The 14,003-nt window shown below is 41.1% G+C and overlaps 1 protein-coding gene across 16 annotated transcripts in view; it reads left to right on the forward strand.

Annotated features, from left to right (window-relative positions):
* NR2C2 (nuclear receptor subfamily 2 group C member 2) overlaps window positions 1-14,003 on the forward strand; it is a 96,512-nt gene that overhangs the window by 43,284 nt on the left and 39,225 nt on the right. The gene's annotated exons all lie outside the window — the stretch shown is intronic.

Below are 14,003 nucleotides of genomic sequence, written 5' to 3' on the forward strand. Positions count from 1 at the left end.
GTCAGAGGACATGAGCAATTCTGATCATAAAGGACCAGATCTCTTGACCTCAATGGTTTAGTCTTGGAACTTTTTGCTTCCTTGTATTAATCTTTCCTTTTACACATACATAAAGCACGTTTACTGGCTGTACTTATTCACTTACTAGTGAATAAAGTGTTGTGTTTCTTTTTTTTTTTTTTTTTTTTTTTTGAGAGGGAGTCTGGCTCTGTCACCCAGGCTGGAGTGCAGTGGCCGGATCTCAGCTCACTGCAAGCTCCGCCTCCCGGGTTTACGCCATTCTCCTGCCTCAGCCTCCCGAGTAGCTGGGACTACAGGCGCCCGCCACCTCGTCCGGCTAGTTTTTTTTTTTTTGTATTTTTTAGTAGAGATGGGGTTTCACCGTGTTAGCCAGGATGGTCTTGATCTCCTGACCTCGTGATCCGCCCGTCTCGGCCTCCCAAAGTGCTGGGATTACAGGCTTGAGCCACCGCGCCCGGCCAAAGTGTTGTGTTTCTTAGAACTTTAAATAGTTTTTGAGGTGAAGGGATTTCTCATCTACTCAAAGGACAATCATCTCTTTTTTTTCCCCTCTTGATTAATTTTTTTTCTCTTTTGGATAGCAGTACCTGGGTTTGTGCTAGAATCTGAGAACAAATTACATATTTATTTCACCATAAATTGTTTTATGTTAGTACGCATACAAACTTCTGGAGTGGAAATTTCATCATTTATTGCAGCGTGAATTTATTCTCAAATTTTTTCTTTCACCTCCTACTCTTCCCCTAGGCTTTTGTTTTGTTTGTTTTTGCTGATTGGTCAGCATTCACTTCATATCAGTTGTTGAGGTATAAAAACCAAGTAGTGAGTCCCCATGTCCATCAGGGGGCTGCAGTGTACCTTAGTGGCAGGTGCTCTTGTCTCAAAACCAGAGAACCTAGGTGTTAGTTTCAGCCTCACCACTAATGCACTGTGACTTCAGGAGCTCCATCCCCTCAGTGGCTTTGGGGAAGGGGTGGGACTTAGACTTGAAGTCATTCTATGGACCTATTATAGTGTTCTTCATTTGCTCTGACTACATATGCCCATCTTCCTGCCAGAATGGGAGGCTTCTGAGTCCAGAACTCAATCCTGTATTCATATGCCTGGTGCATGTTGGGTAAATGTGGTTAAATGAGCCCAGTTTTGTTCTTGTGGGTCTTTTGTATGTAAAATAGTCCGTATATTCTTGCCTACACTTTAAGTGAAAGAGAAACTTGCAAAGACCTCCTATCTTTAAGAATATTAGGGCCAGGCATGATAGCTCACACCTGTAATTCCAGCGCTTTGAGAGGCCCAGGTGGAAAGATCACATGAGTTCGAATATCAGCCTGGGCAACATAGTGAGGCCCTGTGTCTACAAAAACTAAATTAAAGAAAAAATTTGGCCTGGCACAGTGGCTTACACCTGTAATCCCAACACTTTGGGAGGCTGAGGCAGGCGGATCACATGAGGTCAGGAGCTTGAGACCAGACTGGCCAACATGGTGAAACCCCATCTCTACTAAAAATACAAAATTAGCAGGATGTGGTGGCGGGCATCTGTAATCCCAGCTACTCGAGAGGTGGAGGTAGGAGAATCACTTGAACCCGGGAGGTGGAGGTTGCAGTGAGCCGAGATTGCACCATTGCACTCCAGCCTGGGCCACAAGAGCAAGACTCCGTCTCAAAACAAAAAAAAGAAAAAGAAAAAAATTACTGGGTGTGGTGGCACATACCTGTAGTCCTGGCTACTCTGAGAGGCTGAGGCAGGAGGATCACTTGAGCCCAGGAGGTCAAGGCTGTAGTGAGCCATGATTGCACCACTGGCACTGCAGCCTGAGTGACAGAGCCAGACCTTGTCTTTATTTAATAAAAAGAAGGAAGAATATTAGATTACTGCACTGTTAGGTTGAAGATGCTATATGCAGAATGTGGTGTTTCTGGGCTTTCCAAGTCTTCCCTCCTCTCCTTGTAGGTTTAAAAATGTTTTGAGTTGGTTGGACTCCATGGTAACATTCTTGTGAACTTTCAGTTGAGGAAAGATGATCTTTAAGGGGGAAGGGGTGGAGGGAGAGAGAGTTTAACAATGGCAACAATCTAGGTGAAGGGAGAACTTTGTAAAGCAGAGTACATCTTCCCTAGAAGCAATTAGTCATATTATTAGACAAACTGTTTCAGCAGCTGGCAAAACAGCAAGAACACTTCGATTTTGCTTCCTTGGTTACAGGCAGTGATAGTGTACTTGACCTTCCGCAGAGCTGGGTCACAGAGAGGGCATCTTTAAACAGCCCTGTCTGGTTTTGGTGAATGGAATCTGCACTGGCAGGATTTGAAAGCAAATGCCCGTGAGTTCCCTCAACCAACCTTTGGCCTGGGAGGTTGCTGAGAAAAAATATAAATAAAGCTGCAGGGAGCCATTGGCATGGTAAGTGTGAGTGTCCTAAAGAAAACAAGACTGCAGTATCGAAGTCTATTCTCTTTCCCTGTGTTTCTGAGAGAAGCCTCCTTGTAATGCAGTATATTTCAATAGGCACTTATTTTTACAGCAGTTAGTATAATAGCAGTGGATTTAGACACCTATTGTATATTTGAAGAAATTCAATTTAATGGCTTGCTGTGCGAAGCTCCTAGCAAATTGTTTCTTCATAGGAACTTGTATTTGAATATGCTGGGTAAATTTAGGTGGGGCAAAAGTTGTTTGTTGTTTTTGGCAGGTTAATCGGCCTGTGAACAGTTTATGAACCATGTTGCTCTTGAATATCTCATTGTTTTACATAATTGTGGGGAGTGGTTGTTGACTCGGGATTTTTGTTTTTTTGTGACAAGAAATTTAGCGCTAAGTTTTATCTTTTTAAAATCTCTATTACCAACTGTAAAATTCAAAACTGTCTAATCAATTCTGATATAAATGATGCTGGTTTATAATATTTAGATTTCATTCCCTCATTGGCTTTATTGTAAAGAAGAGCTGGATATATATATCATCAAGAGAAGTAGTTCCTTACTTACACTGTTATTGTAAGGTTCTAGTCCTTTGAGGACTGGAACTGCACGTAAAAGCCAGCAGCCTCCTATGGATTCCTCTCGCTGATGCAAGTTGCTGCACAAAGGGGGTTAATCTCTTTGCCCATTGGCCCTTCAACACACTTACTATTTAGTGGTCCTTTGAAATAAACTAGTGAAGGTTATGTGGTACATTTCAGTTCAAGCTGGAGGTGTCTCCTGCCTGACACCCTTTACCCTACTTAAGCATTTACATTGTTCATGATTTCACTGGAGTGTTAAGAAGTACTGAGTTCCTGTTTGAAATTTGTAACACGAGATCTGCACAATCTGTGTTTTCACAGAGTATAACTCTGTTATCCTATTAATAACCCATAAGAATTTTTGTAGCCAAAATCCAGAACAAATTATAGATTTAGAAACTCTTAATATTGCACATTGCACATTAATTCAATGATATGAGCATCTTTTTCTTTTGTTAATCCCTTTTTTTTTTTTTTTTTTGAGATAGGGTCTTGCTCCATTGCCCACGCTGGAGCACAGTGGTGCCATCGTAGCTTACTACTACTGTAGCCTCAAACTCCTGAGCTCAAGTGCTTCTTCTGCCTCAGCCTCCTAAGCAGCTGGGACTACAGGCATGTGCCACCACGCCTGGATAATGTTTTTGATTTTTAGTAGGGATGGGGTCTTGCAGTGTTGTCCAGGCTGGTACTCAAACTCCTGGCTTCAAGTGATCTTCCTTCCTTGCCCTCCCAAACTGCTGTGATTATAGACGTGAGTCACTGCACCTGGCCTGTGAGCATCATCTTCAGCCTGGATGTTCATTTTTCAGCAAGTGATTGCATGTAAGCCTCAGAAATTTTTCCTGACAATTATTTCTTTATAAAACAAACAACAACAACAACAAAAACCCTGCCGTCAAAGCAATGTCATGCCATTATGGAATAGAGGACGTTCTCATTCCAGGATGAAAATGTATGAACTTCTTCAACAGCCTGATAAACCCACCTGTGTCGGTGGAAGCCAGTACTCCTTGGTTTATATAATGAACTACCAAGGCAGGTGTTGTGCTGTACCTCCAGGGTATCTAATTAGCAGACAGGCACAAGAGTAGAGTAAAGCAAAGCAAAGTCCAGGCGGAGTCCCAGGATCAAAGACTGTAAGACAGTGACTGCTTATTCATCCCTAAAGGTATTCATTCCCTAAGTGTTCATTCACTAAGCATTCATTGTGGGCCTAATATGTGCCTGGCCTTGGGAATAAACAGAGAAATAGGAAATGCCCTGGTGCTCTGTGGAGAGTACTAAGGTGCAGGGACTGTGGGAGCCCAGAGGAGGGCATTTGTATTAACCTGAGGGGTGTCAGGAAAGGCTGGCCAGAGGAGCATGGCTTTTATTAAACTCTTTAGTGTTCAGTAAAACATTTCTGTGTTTGGCAAGCATGGTTACCTTTAGAAAGGATGTGAAATGGAACAGATGATTTTACCCTTTTAAGTATGAGTTGGAGACCATGCCTTGGAAGGCCTGTCTAAAGACATTTCACACTGAGCTTGCCCATGGTTTTAATTGAGTCCTTTGAACTGGCAGTTTTCCTGTCAAGGTAAAGTGGCCCTAACCAAGGTATAACACACACCTGGGTGTTGTCTGGCATTTATACAGTGTAAACTAAGTGATCCTATCCTTTGCAACTTGAGCGACTTAAAGGGGTAGAAAATAGGGTAAGGCAAAGGCCAAGACTGACATTAGGCGCTGAGGTGCTAGGCAGGAAAAAATAGAAAGGAGATACTTCAACTAGTCAGAAATGCATCTAATATTTTTATTTCCTTTTTACCAAACTGACTTTTTATTGCTGTGCTGATGAGTCTCAATAAAATATTTCTGGAAAAAAGAGCCAAGCATGGTGGCTCACATCTGTAATGCTAGTGCTTTGGGAGGCCAAGACAGGCGGATCACCTGAGGCCAAGAGTTCGACACCAGCCTGGCCAACGTGGTGAAGCCCCATCTCTACTAAAAATACAAAAATTAGCTGGACATCGTGGTGGGTGCCTGTGATCCCAGCTGCTCAGGAGGCTGAGGCAGGAGAATCGCTTGAACCTGCGAGGCGGAGGTTGCAGTGAGCCGAAGTTGCAGCACTGCACTCCAGCCTGGGTGATAAGAGCAAAACGCCATCTCAAAAAAAGAGAAATGTTTCTGGAAAAAAAGTAAATTTCTTGCCTTGATGTCTGTTCATAATTATCAGACTCTAAATTCATATACCTGCAATAATTTCTTAGCAGTCCCATCATAACATCACTTTGCCTTCATGCAAGACCATATCTCAACTGCCTCTGGTGCCACTAGAACATACCTTTTTTCTAATGGCTTCAGGAGTAGGGGTTCCCAAACATTTTCTGATTAACCTGTCACTTCCAGAGTTAATCATCTTTTCACTGAATCTCAGGGCTGTTCACTCAATCTAAATTTATTACTGAGCCTACAGGGAGCCCATTGCCAATATGGCCCATGCTCCCTCTCAGGTAAAGGGTCTTTAGGGCTTCTCATATCAAGGGAATAAATAAAATTTGCAAGTGTATTGCTGAACAGGTGAGGAAGCCAAAATCCAGGGAGTTTAAACTGTAGCTCAGGGAAGGTAGCAAAGCCAAGGAATAGCAGTGTCAGCACCCAGCCTGTGCTTTCTGGTAGCTGTTCGTCCTCCACAGCAGCTTAGAGGCAGGGCCACATCTGGTTGCCCTGTGCACACAACCCCAACGTGGCACAGAGTGCTTACCAGGTTCAAGTAAAGCATAGACCACTGTCACTTTGTCTTAATGACATAGAAAAGTTTCTGAGATATGTTAAACACTTTTTGAATAGTGTTTTTAAATTTTTGGTTTTTTATCCACTCATCTGTGCACTGATTTTTTTTAAAAAAGCACTTTTTATTGTAGTATAACATACCTAAGTTTAAAATTCATCAGCTTATAACACAATGAATTATCACAGAGAAAACATTTCCATGTACTCACCACCCAGGTTAAGAACAGAATAGAAATTTCCTGCAGCCCAGAAGCTCTCCTTATGCCCCTCTCCCAATCATTACCTGCACCCTCTTCCTTAAAGATGACCTCTACCCCAACCCCTTACACCATGGATTGAATTTGTTATTGTTGTTTATTCTTTTTTTTAAGACAGAGTCTTGCTCTCTTGCCAGGCTGGAGTGCAGTGGTGTAATCTCCGCTCACTGCAACCTCCGCCTCCCGAGTTTAAGCGATTCTCCTGCCTCAGCCTCCGGAGTAGCTGGGACTACAGGTGCGTGCCACCACGCCCAGATAATTTTTGTATTTTTAGTAGAGGCGGAGTTTCACCATGTTGACCAGGATGGTCTCGATCTGTTGACCTCGTGATCCACCTGCCTCAACCTCCCAAAGTGCTGTGACTACTGATGTGGGCCACCACGCCCAGCCTATTCATTCTTTAAAAAAAAAAAAAAAAAGTAGCCAGCTGTGGTGGAGTGTACCTGTAGTCCCAGCTACTCAGGAGACTGAGATAGGAGGATCGCTTGAGCCCAGGAGTTCCAGGCTGCAGTGAGCTATGATTGTGCCACTTCAGCCTGGATGACAGAGCAAGACCCTGTCTCTAAAAAAAGAAAAGAAAAAATCACAGCTCTATTAAGATAAAATTCATATACCATACAATTCTTTGTTTTTTTGTTTTTTTGAGATAAGTTGTCATTCTGTCACCCAGGCTGGAGTGAAGTTGCACAATCATAGCTCACTGCAGCTTCGACCCTCCGGGCTCAAGTGAGTCTCCCACCGCAGCCTCCTAAGCAGCTGAGACCACAGACACACTCCATCAAACCCAGCTAGTTTTTTTAATTGTTTGCTAGAGACCAAATTTCACTATGTTGCCCAGGCTGGCAGTTCATCTATTTAAAGTGTACAATTCTGTGGCTTTTAGTATATTTACAATATTGTGCAGCCATCACTAATACCTAATTCCAGAACATCTTCATTACCCCGTCAAAAAAAAACCCCACACTCCTTAGCTGTCACCCCCCAGCCCTAGGCAACTGCTAATTTGCTTTCTATCTTTGTATTTGTTCTGGACATTTCATATAAATTGAATCATATATGGTCTTTTGTTACTGGCTTATTTTACCTAGCATAGTGTCTTTAAGGCTTAGCCATGTTGTAGCATGTACCAGTACTTCATTATTGCCAAATAATATGCCATTGTACGGATACACCACATTTTATCTATTCATCATTTAATGGACTTGGGTGTTTTCACTTTTTGACTATTAGGAATAATGCTATGAACATTGTGTACCAGTTTTTCTGTGAACACGTTTTTATGACGTGTGTGTGTGTGTGTGTGTGTGTGTGTGTACACACCTAAAAGTGGAATTGCTGGTCAAATAGTAACTATTTTCAAACTTTTGAGGAACTGCCAGAGTGTTTTTCAAAGTGACTGCACCATTTTATGTTCCCACCAGCTGTATATGAAGGATCTGGTTTCTCCTCAACCTTGCTAATATTTGTTATCCTGTGTCTTTTTTATTGTAGCCATCCCTAGTGGGTGTGAAGTGGTATCTCATTGTGGTTTTGATTTGTATTTCCAGTGATGTTGAGTATTTTTTCAAGTGCCTATTGGCCATTTTGTGTATCTTCTTTGGAGAAATGTCTGTTCAACCCCTTTGATCATTTGTAATTGGTTTTTGTCTTCTTCTCATTGAGTTATAAGGGTTCTTCATATGTATTCTGAATACAAGTCCCTTATCAAATATATGATTTGAGAATTATTTTCTCCCATTCTATCCATTTTCTTTTTCACTTTAATTGTCTTGAAGCACAAAAGATCTTAATGTTGGTAAAACCCATTTTATGTATTTTGTTGTTGCTTTTGTTTCAAGTGTTAATATATTAAGAAACCATTGCCTAATCCAAGGTCATAAGGATTTGCACCTGTGGTTTTTAATTTTTATGTATGATATGAGATTGGATTTAATATTATATTTTAAAATAAAATACAAAGAATTTTCTGTTTGAGAGACACATTAGCACATTGTATCATGTGTACCAAAGACACTTATGTAGTGTTTATAACTTAGGTTTAGAAAAATTTTCAGGTTTATGACAGTATCAGTTACCATTTGCTGAAGGTAACTAATGTTTAACTTATTATTCATTAACTTTCACACCAGTGCCATAAAGTAGTAACAATATGTCCATGTTGAATTTCAGGAAATTTTGAAGTTTCACATATTCGCTATTAGAAGATTTATTTATGTATTTATTTATTTTTTGAGACGGTGTCTCGCTCTGTCCCCCAGGGTGGAGTGCAGTGGCGCAATCTCAGCTTGCTGCAAGCTCTGCCTCCCAGGTTCACACCATTGTCCTGCCTCAGCCTCCCCAGTAGCTGGGACTATAGGCGCCTGCCACCACGCCCGGCTAATTTTTTGTATTTTTAGTAGAGACGGGGTTTCACCATGTTAGCCAGGATGGTCTCTATCTCCTGACCTCGTGATCTGCCCTCCTCGGCCTCCCAAAGTGATGGGATTACAGACGTGAGCCACCGCGCCTGGTTAGGGGTTTAAATGACTTGTTTAAGGTGATAGTACAAGTTTCAGAGTCCAGGTCTGTCAGATTCCATAGCCTATGGGTACTCCAATAATGCTGATGACTTTAAAACTTCTTGCAAGTAAAGTAAGGACGTGAGTCAAAATTTGGCCTATTATTCTGCCAGTGAAGAATTCTCAATACAGTCACAAACCAAATGTGAACCATATAATGACGTTTCTGTCTGTGCCGGAGTGCCTATAGGAAGGAAGATAGTCCCATAAGATTATAACTGCATTTTGACTGTACCTTTTCTATGTTTAGATACACAGATACTTACCATTGTGTTACAGTTGGCTATAGTATTCACCACAGTCACATGCGTACAAGTTTGTAGCCTAGGGGCAATAGGCCATACCACATAGCCTAGATGTGTAGTAGGTTATACCATCTAGGTTTGTGTAAGTACATGCTATCATGTTCACACGATGAAATGACCTAATGACACATTTCTCAGAACATATTCCTGTCTTTAAGCAACACATAAGTGTATCTGAAACTGGCAGAATTAACTTGCAAACTAATAGACTCAACGAAAAATGTAAATGTTCATTGTTAAAGGATTCAATGAATATGCTCTGATAAAATGGCCAGCCTTTTCTTTTCAGTTACAAATAAACCGAGCCAGCCATTATGTGTACATGATCCTGGGAGACATACCTTGCAGGATCTGAACCTCACCATACCTCCTATAAAATGGTTGTGCTTGTCCTGCCTATTTCTTAGTGAAGAGAGAGCTAATCCATATTTTTTAACCTAAAAGTCACTGTAAAAATACGGGATTCTGTTGACTTCATTGTAGTGAACTTGTTGTTGTTAAAATGTATGCTTATGAAAGAAAAAAATTTAATAGCCCAGTAATGAATTAATTGATAATATTTTATCAAATTGAGATAATAATTCACATACCATAAAATTCATTTTTTAAAAATGGACAGCTTAGTGGGTTTTCATACATTCACAAGAGTATGCAACCATCACCACTGTCTAAATCCAGAATATTTTTATCATGCCCCCACTAAAAAACCCACATCTCTTAACAATTATTCTTGCTACTCCCGTTCCCCTATCACCTGGGCAACCACTGATCTACTTTCTGTCTCCGTGGATTTGCCCATTCTGGACATTTCAGATAAATACAATCATGCAATATATGGTGGTCTTTTGTGGCTGATTCTTCCATGTTGTAGCATGTATCAGCACTTCATTCCTTTTTATTGCCAAATAATATTCCATTACATGGATAGACCATGTTTCATTTATCCATTCTTCATTTGAGAGATATTTGAGTTGTTTCTACTTTTTACCTGTTATCACTAATGCTGCTGTGAACATTTGTATACAAGCTTTTGTGTATACATATGTTTTTCTTTGTCTTGAGTATATACCTAGGAGTGAAATTATGGGTCCTATGGCAACTCTGTGTTTACCCTTTGAGGAACAGCCAGACTGTTTTCCAAAGTAACTGTACCATTCTGCATTACTACCAGCAGTGTATGAAGGTTCCCATCTCCACATTTTCACCAGTACTTGTTATTGTCCATCTTTTATATTGTAGCCCCTAGTGGATATGAAGTGGTATCTCATCGTGGTCTTGATTTGCATTTCCCTAACAACTAATGACCTTTAAACATCTTTTCCTGTGCTTATTGGCCATTTGTATATCTTCTAGGAGAAATGTCTTAACTCTTTGCCCATTTTTAAATTGGGATTTTTGTCTTTTTGTTAAGTTGTAATGATACATGATTTGCACTTTTTTCCCCCCATTTTATAGGTTGTCTTTTCACTTTCTCGATGGTATCTTTTGAAACACAAAACTCATTCATTTGGGTTCAGGTATGCTGGCTCACACCTGTAATCCCAGCACTTTGGGAGGCCAAGGAGGAAGGATCACTTTAACCAGGAGTTGGAGACAAGCCTGGGCAACATAAGGAGACCTCATCTCTGCAGAAAAATTTAAAATTAGGTGGTGCACGCCCATAGTCCCAGCTACTTGGGGGCCTGAGGTGGGCAGATCACTTGAGACTGGAAAGTTGAGGCTGCAGTGAACCAAGATCATGCCCCTGCATTCTGGCCTGGGCATCCAGGAGTGAGGCCTTGTCTCAAAAAAAAAAAAAAAATTTTTTTTAAGGCCGGGCACGGTGGCTCACACCTGTAATCCCAGCACTTTGGGAGGCCGAGGCGGGTGGATAACCTGAGGTCAGGAGTTGGAGACCAGCCTGACCAAAATGAAGAAACTCCGTCTCTACTAAGGATACAAAATTATCCGGGCGTGGTGGCTCATGCCTTTAATCCCAGCTACTTGGGAGGCTGAGGCAGGAGAATCACTTGAACCCAGGAGGCAGAGGTTGCAGTGAGCTGAGATTGCACCATTGCACTCCAGCCTGGGCAACAAGAGTGAAATTCCGTCTCAGAAACAAAACAACAAAATAAATTAAATTAACCGGGCATGGTGGCACACACCTGTCATCCTAGCTACTCAGGAAGCTGAGTTGGGAGGATTGCTTGGGCCCAGGAGGATGAGGCTGCAGTGAGCCATAATTGCACTACTGCACTCCAGCACAGGTGACAGAGTAAGAGATCTTGTCCAAAAAAAAAAAAGTTTCTAGTTTTGATGATTATTTTCTAATTTTTCTTGTGCTGCTTTTGCTTTTGGTGTCATCTAAGAATCACCTAATTCAAGTTTACAAAAATTTACACCTGTGTTTTCTGAGCGTTTTGTAGTTTTAACTCTTACATGTAGATCTTTGATCCATTTTTATTTTTATTTTTTGTGATAGTGCAAGGTAGGTATCCAGATTTGTTCCCCTGTGTTTGATTTCCACTTGTCCCATCACCATTTGTCAAAGACTGTTCTTTGCCTATTGAATTATCGTGTCACCTTTCTCAAATTTGAACATACACGTGAGAGTTTATTTCTGCGTTCTCTGTTATATTCCATTGGTCTGTATGTCTTGTCTTTATACCAGTACTGCAATTTTTTTATAAGTTACAAATTGAGTTTATAATTGCATATATTTACAGTACAGAGTGATGTTATGATCTGTGAGTACAATGTGTAAAAATTAAATCGAGCTCATTAACATATCCATCACCTTAAATACTTATTTTTGCCATGAGAACATTTGAAATTTACTCTTAGCAATTTTGAAATGTACACTAGCCTTTTATTAACTATATTTGCCATGCTGTGCAATAGATCTAAAAAAAAAATAAAAGTATTCCTCCTGTCTGAGATTTTGTACCTTTTGACCTTTCATCTCCCCATTCCCCCTGCCCCTCAGCCTCTGTAACTACCATTTTATTCTGGTTTTATGAGTTTGATTCTTTTTTTTTTTTTTTTTGAGACGGAGTCTGGCTCTGTCGCCAGGCTGGAGTGCAGTGGCCGAATCTCAGCTCACTGCAAGCTCCGCCTCCCGGGTTCACGCCATTCTCCTGCCTCAGGCTCCTGAGTAGCTGGGACTACAGGCGCCCGCCACCTCGCCCGGCTATTTTTTTGTATATTTTTTAGTAGAGACGAGGTTTCGCCGTGTTAACCAGGATGGTCTCGATCTCCTGACCACGTGATCCGCCCGTCTCGGCCTCCCAAAGTGCTGGGATTACAGGCTTGAGCCACCGCGCCCGGCCGAGTTTGATTCTTTTAGATTCTGCATTTAAGTGAGAACATGTGGTATTTGTCTTTCTGTGCCTGGCTTATTTCAGTTACCATAATGTTCTCCAATTCCATCCGTGTTGTCAGAAATGACCGAATTTCCTTCTTTTTAAAGGCTGAATAGTATTTCATTGTGTGTATATACCACATTTTCTTTATTCATTCATCTATTGATGGACATGTTGGTTGATTATGTAACTTGGCTATTGCAAACAGTGCTGCAGAGAACATGGGAATGCAGACATCTCTTCGACAAACTGATTTCAAATCTTTTGGGTAAATACCCAGAAGTGTGATTGCTGAATTCCACACGGTTTTAACTACTGTAGCTTTGTAAATAAGTTTTGAAATAAGGAAGTGTGAGTCCTCCAACTTCGTTCTTTTTCAAGATTGTTTTGAATATTCTAGGTCCCATTCATTCCCATATTAATTTTAGGATCATTTTGTCAATTTATGCAAAAACACCTGAAATTTTGATAGGGATTACATTGAATCTGTAGATCAATTTGGGAAATATCACCATCTTAACAATATTAAGTTTTACAATCCATGAACATAAATGTCTCTCTGTTTATTTAGGGTTTTTGTTTTTATTTCTGTTTTTTTACGGAATCTTGCTCTGTCGCTCAGGCTGGAGTGCAGTGGCGCAGTGTCGGCTCACTGCAAGCTCTGCCTTCCAGGTTCACACCATTCTCCTGCCTCAGCCTCCCTAGTAGCTGGGGGTACAGGCGCCCACCACCTTGCCCGGCTAATTTTTTGTATTTTTGGTAGAGACAGGGTTTCACTGTGTTAGCCAGGATGGTCTCGATCTCCTGACCTCGTGATCCACCTGCCTCAGCCTCCCAAAGTGCTAGGATTACAGGCGTGAGCCACTGTGCCCGGCCTATTTAGGTGTTTTAAATTTCTCATAGCAATATTTTATAGTTTTCAGTATTCAAATCTTGCATTTCTTTTGTTAAATTTATTTTATTTCTAAATATATTATCCTTTTTGATGCGTGGTCAGTGGGATGGCTCCTTAATTTCATTTTCAGATTGCTCATTGCTAATATATAAAAATACAATTGATTATTGTGTTTTTGTTTTGGGGGGTTTTTTTCTTTTTCTTTTTTCTTTTTTCTTTTTTTTTGGAGACAGAGTTTCACTCTTGCCGCCCAGGCTGGAGTGCAGTGGCGCGATCTTGGCTCACTGCAACCTCTGCCTCCCGGATTCAAGCAATTTTGTCTCAGCCTTCCTAGTAGCTGGGATTACAGGCATACGCCACCATGCCTGGCTAATTTTGTATTTTTAGTAGAGACAGGATTTTACCATGTTGGTCAGGCTGGTCTCTAACTCCTAACCTCCAGTGATCCACCCACCTCAGCCTCCCAAAGTGCTGGGATTTTAGTTGTGAGCCACCACACCCAGCCACAATACACTTTCTATCAAGAAAAAATATATCTGTCCACTCCAAATATCCAGGTGACCACTTAGCACCTGAACCTTGCCTTTGGTATAAGTATTGACTAAATTTCAGACCCTGTGGTCCTGACAGGCTTTTCCTAGCTCCATCCCACTGGGGCTGAGAAGTTACCAGAAGCCTTTTATAAGTACTAATCCCAGTAGTTTTCAGTGTAATGTCGGTTTTGTTTGTCATCCCCTGCTGTGTTGTGAGAGCCTTTCTTGGGAAACCATCATATTAAAGGAATGTTTTACAGGTGGCTTTGGAGACAGGGATAACATTCAAAGATCATCTTTAAAATGTTATTTTGGT

The sequence above is a fragment of the Macaca fascicularis genome, chromosome 2 (genome assembly GCF_037993035.2).
Source record: "Macaca fascicularis isolate 582-1 chromosome 2, T2T-MFA8v1.1".
Classification (NCBI taxonomy): Eukaryota; Metazoa; Chordata; class Mammalia; order Primates; family Cercopithecidae; genus Macaca; species Macaca fascicularis.